The sequence below is a fragment of the Molossus molossus genome, unplaced genomic scaffold (assembly GCF_014108415.1).
Source record: "Molossus molossus isolate mMolMol1 unplaced genomic scaffold, mMolMol1.p scaffold_m16_p_7, whole genome shotgun sequence".
NCBI classification, from domain to species: domain Eukaryota; kingdom Metazoa; phylum Chordata; class Mammalia; order Chiroptera; family Molossidae; genus Molossus; species Molossus molossus.
Window position 1 is genome coordinate 107,954,656 of NW_023425401.1, and position 5,853 is coordinate 107,960,508.

At 47.4% G+C, this 5,853-nt stretch overlaps 2 non-coding genes across 2 annotated transcripts; both read right to left on the reverse strand.

Moving 5' to 3' along the window:
* Positions 1–1,806: 1,806 nt before the first annotated feature.
* TRNAC-GCA lies at positions 1,807–1,878 on the reverse strand. The gene has a single exon. It is a non-coding gene; the product is annotated as a tRNA-Cys (tRNA).
* Positions 1,879–3,523: 1,645 nt separating this feature from the next.
* TRNAC-GCA lies at positions 3,524–3,595 on the reverse strand. Its single transcript has one exon. It is a non-coding gene; the product is annotated as a tRNA-Cys (tRNA).
* Positions 3,596–5,853: the final 2,258 nt, after the last annotated feature.

Sequence of the window (5,853 nt, forward strand, 5' to 3'; positions counted from 1 at the left end):
TTCATGAGAAATCAAAATGAGGCAATACCAACATTATACTGGAGGTCCTAGTCAGTATACTAAGGTAAGAAAATAAAATAGCCCTGGCCGGTTTGGCTCAGCGGTTAGAGCGTCGGCCTGCGGTCCAGAGAGACCCGGGTTCGGTTCCCACTAAGGGCATGTACCTCGGTTGCAGTTTGTCCCCGGCCCTGGTTGGTCGTGCGGGTGGCAGCCACTCGATGTGTCCCTTCACATCGATCTTTCTCTCTCTCTCTCCCTTCCTCTCTCTCCCTCCCACTCTATCTGTACAAAAAATGGAAAAATATCCTCGGGTGAGGATAAAAAAAAGAAAAGAAAAATAAAATATATAAGAATTGGAAAAAGAAAATAAAATGTTTACAATTTTAGATGAAATGATCATATACATGGAAAATCTAAAAGATACAAATAAATTTTAGACTTAATGAATGTTTAACAAGACTGTTAGCATAAACCATACATTCCCTTACTGCCTTTAACTTGGCAAAACCACAACCTTTAAAATAATACCCTAGAAATTTCTGCGTGCAAATTTTGAAAGTCTAAGTTAATAAATATCTTTACCTTCCTTCTAAATTATATAAACACTTCCACTCTTATCATCCCATTCCTGGTATACTATTGTTGACCAGTATTTTAGTACTATCTTCTTAAAAGCTTTGTAAATTATACATTAATGTTGCGTTATATGGTCAATGATTTTAATTTTAATTTTAATTTTATTTTTGTTACAGATGTTTCCCCTTTTTTGCCCCATTGACACCCTGGTCAATGATTTTTAGATTTATTTACGTACCTTACAATGTCTTTGTTCCCTTTTTGTATCTCAGACCTCCCATGTGGGATCATTTGTCTTTTCTCTAAAGTATATACTTAAATTTTCTTTTTTTTTTTCTTTATTGATTTTTAGAGAGAGGAAGAGAGAGTGAGAGATAGAAACATCGATGAGAGAGAACATGGATTGGCCGCCTACTGTATGTCCCCCACTGGGGATTGGGCCCACACCCTGGGCATGTGCCCTGACTGGGAATCAAACCAGTAACCTCTTGGTCCATGGGTCAACACTCAACCACTGAGTCACACTGGCTGGGCTATATTTAAAATTTTCTTTAGCAAGAGTCTGTTGGTAGTAAACTCACAGCTTTTGTCTGTTCTTCAAGAACAGTTTAGCTAGCCTGGCCAGTGTAACTCAGCGGTGGAGTATTGACCCATGCACCAAAAGGTCACCAGTTTGATTCCTGGTCAGGGTACATGCTCAGGTTGTGGGCCAAATCCTCACTGGGGTGCATACAGGAGGCGGGCAATTGATGTTTTCTCTCATTGATGTTTCTCTCTCTCCCTCTCCCTTCCTTTGTAAAATCAATAAAGAAAAAAAAAAAAAAGAACAGTTTAGCTGGGAATAGAATTCAGAGCTGACTGCTATTTCCTCTCAACACGTGGAATATGACATCGCAGAATTTTCTAATGGCCTTTGCAACCATTGAGAAGTTGACCAGCACCCCAACTACTGTTCCTTTGTAATTGATCTCAGATTTCTTGCTGGCTACCTTCAAAGGTCAAAGTCCTCAACTTTAGCAAGGAGATCAAGTTTCCACTTGAGAGCAGGGACCAGGTGAGGGAGAATGGGAAGATCAGAGAACCGGACAAACACATCACCTGAGCAAGCTGCCCTGCTCTGGGCAGAAATGACCTCCTCAGCTTCCTTACCCTTTGCAGGCAGACTCAGAGATCAGATTCAGAAAGAGAGGAAACTGGAACTCCTTGATGATTTCTAGAGACTAAAATGCTAGGGGGCACCCGGATTTGAACCGGGGACCTCTTGATCTGCAGTCAAATGCTCTACCCCTGAGCTATACCCCCACCATACCAGAGAGGCCCCACGAACACCCTTTCCCTGTGCGGCCACACCCAGAGCTTCTGCCCAGATGTCCCTTCTGCACGGCTTGGCTGAGTTGCCAGACCAGCTCTACTGCTAACTCATCTCCCCACATGAGAAGACGCAACAGGTTCCCTCCTCCCACAGCTCCGAAACCTCTCCGCCTTCAGTGCCTAGAGGTGGGCAGGAATCTGGGGAGCACCCCTGACAGCTGGAAGGATCTACACTCACATCTACATAGTGGGTTTTGTGCTGAGCATCTGAAAACAGACTCAAAATGGCCCATGGCCTGAGCAAGCATGGAGCACCTCAAAGAGAGAACACACATGACTGGGTACAGAACAGGACTCCTACACACGCCACATGTGAGGACACAGGCTGACCCTCTCCTGTGCCCCGAATCTCCATAGTCAGCCCTTTAACTGCTGGGGCGATGAAGAACTGAGAGTCTCTAGGCTCTAAGTCCACCTTTCTGTGCTCTGCCCTGTGACGCTGGGCCTGGGCCTCTGGACCCAGGTGCCTCCTCTGCCAGGTGGCTCCTGGTTGGTCCTGCCCATTCCAGGAGGTGGAAGGGGGGAGCAGGAAGAAGCACTGTTCCTTCCTGCCTGCTTTGGGTTCCCATCAGGGTCACCTGGCAGCACCGTCCACCGGTAGCAACAGTGATGGCCACATGCAGTTGGGTGCTCACAGGCCCGGCTTCGTCATGACTCTTCAGGGACAGCAGCACACCTGGGAGAGCTGAGTCCCCGATCCCCAGAGACACTCCCCAGGCTGGTAGGATTTAACAAGTGTCCTCTTCTGCTTGTCCCCAGCCCTGGAATGGTGGCTGCTTCCACAGAAACTACCTCTTTGTACATAGTCTTCCCTTTTACTTTCAATTCCTGGTTGTGTGGGTTGAATTATGCCCCCAGAAGGTATGTTGGATTCCTAGCCCCCAGCGCTCAGGAATGTGTCCTTATTTGAGAGGGTTGTCAGAGACGGAATTAGTTAATGCCATCACCGTGGAGTAGCCTGGGCCCTTAGTCCCATGTGACCGATGTCGTAAGAAGAGAAGAGACACCCAGGCAGAAGATGGCCCCGTGAAGACGGAGGCAGAGACTGGACTGAACCATCTGCAGACCGAGGGAGGCCGCGGTGGCCAACAGACACTGGAAGCTGGAAAGAGGCAAGGAAGACCCGGCTGTAGAGCCCTGGGAGGGGGCACGGCCCATCTGACACCTCGATGTCAGACTCTGGCGTCAGAGCTTGGAGACAATAAATCCTGTTGTTTATGTCACCCACATCGTGGTATCTTGTTACAGAAGGCACAGGAGATTGACATACTGGTTAACAATGATTTACACTAAATTCTGTTCAAGTGATGGGCTCGGTTATGTCTCTGGACTGGCCCCTGGATGATACTGAAATTGGTCCCAGGACACAGACCCGGCAAGAGGGCGCTGGGGATGGATTTGGTCTTGTTCTTGGTCTTCAGGCCCTGCCCAGGGCCTGGCTGGATCCTGTCAGAGGGATGGATGGCCATAGAGGTACCCTTTTAGGGTCTAGCAGCCTCCTCCTGCAGGCACTGGAGTATGGCTGGCAGAGAACTGGTTTTGTCAATTTAGCTCAAGGAGGAAAAGAGACTCCCAAAGGGGGCACCCGGATTTGAACCGGGGACCTCTTGATCTGCAGTCAAATGCTCTACCCCTGAGCTATACCCCCTCTTGTTAATAATGGTGTATAGTTAATCAAGTTCTTTACACTCCCGTCTACGTGGGCTGTGGATTCTGACTCAGCAGGGAGCTGCCAGTCCTGCTCAACTGTCCTTGCAACTCTTATGCCATCACCATTCTCTTTCTCCAAAAAGGCACCTTCCCTGGTTGGCACCCGCTTGGAAGGTCACTGAAGGTTCCATGTGAGGCAGCAAAGTCTGTGCCTGGCTGGGTGTATCCAGCAGAAGATGAAGCCCAGAGGCAGGTTGGTGCTTCATGAGCAAGGACTAGCCTGTTCTTCACCTGCTTTTCGGTGGCGATTACTTTCCAGTTACCCACAGTGCGGGACCGAGACTGCCTCCCCCACCGCCCCTCCGAATTCCACATCTGTTTAAGGCTCTGAACCTGTTTGTATGTCCGCTTTGTGTCTTGTGTATCCTGCCCTCACAGCTCGCTTTCCTTCCTGCCTTTCCTTTAGCCTTTCCCTCCCATCCATGATGACATGCATTTTCTAAACCTTTGTTCCTTTGAATGTCCCTCTCATCACCAAATGGCTTCTTTCTTGTGCTTTCCCCAAGAGGTCCAGAGGCTTGGTTGATTCTGGGGGAGTGTGTCAGGATCCCTGGCAGAGGACCCTGTATTAGTTAGATGCTGCTGCGTAACAAATACCCAGAATCTCGCAGCTTCGAATGATAAATCTTTATTGTATCTCGCAGTTTCAGAGGTTCAGGAATCTGGGGGTGGCTCGGCTGGGCGGTTCTGGTTCAGGTTTCTCCTGAGGTTGCGGATGAGCTGAGGCTGCTCATCTGAAGGTTTGACTGGGGCTGGAGGAACAGTCTAAGCGCTGAACACTCACATGACCTTGGAAGGAGGACTCGGTTCCTCACCGGCTGTGGCTGGAGGTTCAGTTCCTTGTCACATGGGCCTCTTCACAGGGCTGCTTGATGTTTCCTCTGCCGTGGCAACAGGCCTCCCTGTGTTAATCTCGTTTAAAAACACCCTCTCAGACACACCCAGAGTGCTGTTTCACCAAATACCTGAGCTCCACGTGGCCCCGTCAAGGTAACACATAAAATCAACCTTCGCATGAGTAAGCGTGTATGTAGTTTGGCACGAGCTTGCCCCCCTGCCCTGTTTTCCAGAGTGGCTGCACCATCTTACATTCTCACCACCCTGCGTGAGCGAGCCTTTTTCTGCATCCTCACTAGCGTGTGATGTTGTCACCCTCTGTATTTTGGTCCTGCGGACAGATGTGTGGTGACACCTCCCTGAGGTCTCAGTCGGCACTTCCGTGATGGCGATGATGCTGACACCTCAAGTGCTTTTTAAAAAAATTTCTTCTTCTTTTTTTTAATCTTTATTGTTGAATGTATTACAGATGTTCCTCATTTTTCCCCCATTGGCTTCCTCCTCCCCACTCCCGCCCCACCTCCCGCCTTTTCCCACACTGTTGTCTGTGTCCATTGGTTATGCATATAAGTTCTTTGGTTTATTTCTTCTCACCCCCAAACCCCTTTCCCTTTGAGGTTTGTCAGTCTAGCAATGAATTTGTACTTCTTAATCCCTTCACCTTTTTCACCCATTTCCCCAACCCCCCTCCCAACTGGCAACCAACAAAATGTTCTCTATGAGAATGTTTCTGTTCTGCCTGTTCACTTTGTTTATAGATTCCATTGTCGATAGATATGTATTCATTGCCATTTTGTTTGTTTATATATTTTATCTTTTTCTTCAAAAAGACCCTTCATCATTTCATTTAATAAAGTTTTGGTGGTGATGAACTCCTTTAACTTTTTGTCTGGGAAACTCTTTATATGGCCATGGATTCTAAATGACAGCTTTGCAGGATAGAGTAATCTTGGTTGTAGGTTCTTGCTTTTCATCATTCTGAATATTTCTTGCCACTCTCTTCTGGCCTGCAAAGTTTCTTTTGAGAAATCAGCTGAAAGTCTTATGGGAACTCCCTTGTAGGTAACTAACTGCTTTTCTCTTGCTGTTTTTAAGATTCTCTCTTTGTCTTGAACCTTTTGCATTTTGATGATGATGTGTCTTGGTGTGAGCCTCTTGGGGTTCATCTTGTTTGGGACTCTCTGTGCTTCCTGGACTTGTATGTCTGTTTCCTTCACCAAGTTAGGAAAGTTTTCTGCCATTATTGTTTCAAACAGGTTTTCAATTTCTTGTTCTCTCTCTTCTCTTTCTGGCACCCCCAAGATGCGAATGTTGGCACGCTTGAAGTTGTCCCAGAGGCTCCTTACACTATCCTCATTT